The sequence below is a fragment of the Adiantum capillus-veneris genome, chromosome 14 (assembly GCF_014529385.1).
Source record: "Adiantum capillus-veneris isolate H3 chromosome 14, ASM1452938v2, whole genome shotgun sequence".
NCBI classification, from domain to species: domain Eukaryota; kingdom Viridiplantae; phylum Streptophyta; class Polypodiopsida; order Polypodiales; family Pteridaceae; genus Adiantum; species Adiantum capillus-veneris.
In genome coordinates, this window is record NC_140944.1 from 91,442,397 (window position 1) to 91,444,306 (window position 1,910).

Here is a 1,910-nt window from a genome sequence, read left to right on the forward strand (position 1 = left end):
AAACTGAGTGTGTGTGAGTGTGGAGGAGGTTATTTAGCTACAAGACAAGAGACATGGAGCCCTTTAGAGAGAGAGGGGGGTATTTGGGTCATGGGATATGATAGGAGAGAGAAAGAGGGGGTGGGGTATACTATTTTGGAAGATAGGGTAAGTTGCATGTGAGTTAGGGTGCATTATTGGTGAGAGGTGGGGTAGCTTGAGGGGAGAGAGAAAGGAGACAAGACAAGGGGAAGAGAGAGGGGGTTGACCTTTTGAGTGGAGGAGAGAAAAAGGGACACCCGGCGGGGCAACAGTGAAGAAAAAGGAGGCAAGGTGGGGATGGGCTACCCCGTAGGCATGAGGTGGCCTATTTTACCTTTCTTATATATTTACATAATCATACTTTATTTTTTTCTTACTTTTTCCAATGCCTTTTATCACTCCCTCCCTAAGAGGGGGTTTTCATGGGATGGGGCCGAGAGAAGAGGGGTATGGGAGCTTGTCTTGTGAAAAGCCCCCATCATTAGCCATCCCCTTTTGGCTAGAGGCATTCATGTCTCTAGCTCATCTGTTTGATCATTATCGTCGGAGGTGGCGGCTGATGGTGTGTCCTCATCTAGAATGTCAATTGGTGGAGCCTGGTCAAATCGAAGAAAATATGGATTCAGTCATGAACCATTTACCCTGGTTTTATGAAGTTTTCCATCAGCCTCCATAAGCTGGTAGCTTCCATTGGCATACTTTTTCCTGACGATGAAAGGACCTTCCCATCGGAGTAGGAGTTTCTTATCCTTGCGCGTGTCGAAGCGATTGTCATAGCGGAGCACCAACATTCCTTTCTTCAATTCTTTTTTCCGGAGATGCTCGTTAAAGCTAAGCCGTCTATGCTCTGCTTGTGCTGCATAATAATTTATTGCTTCTTCTCTGTCCAGTTGCAGTACCTATGAATCTACTTAAGTACCTCACCTTCTGTAGAAAAGAGACCAGTTGACGTGCGGTCGTTGGTGAAGGTAGGGCTATGAGTGCGGACACCTTACTTGGGTCGGCGTTGATACCTCTTGCTGAAATTTCATGGCCTAGTAGAATGACTTTACTCTCCCCAATGTGACATTTATCCACATTTAATTGCCCGCCTAGGCTCTGCAACCTGGCCAAACCTTCAGTTACCTTTTCTAAATGTGAAATACGGGAGCTATATATACAAAAATCATCAATAAACACTCTTATGGATGTTCCAAAGAACGGTTGAAAACATATGTGACATATCTTTGGAATGTGGCAGGTGCATTTGTGAGACCAAATGGCATAACCCTGTATGCAAAACAACCCCATGGCGTGATAAAAGTGGTTTTTAGCTAATCTTCCAAGGCTATGCGTATTTGAAAGTATCCAGAATAACCATCACAGACGGTATAGCATTCAAAACCCGCTACTTCATTCAGAATTTCATCCAAGAAAGGGAGAGGAAAGTGGTCTCTCTTTGCAGCTGCATTTAGTGGTTTGTAGTCAACATAGACCCTCCACTTACCATTTTTTTTAGGCGTCACCACTACGGGTGACACCCATTCTGAGTTTTCTACAGGATAGATGAATCCCGCCTCCAGCAATTTCCTTACCTCGGCCAAGAGTGCCTTTTCTTGTATGACCCCCAGTCGTCGTAGCTTTTGCACAACTGGTTTTACCCCTTCCTTCAGCTTAATATGATGTTCCACCACTGTAATGCCTGTGATTCTTTCATAGTTGTCAATGAACAGGTTAGGAAATCCCATCAACATTTGCAAAAAACTATCTTTCTCCTCAAGTGTTAATTACGTAGACAACATACCCTTCAACCTACTTCCTCCTAGGCCAGGTGATTTGCTATCCTCTTCATTGGGTTGCCCTTTTGGTGATGGATCACCAGTTGTGCTTACCCTTTGTGGATCCTTCAT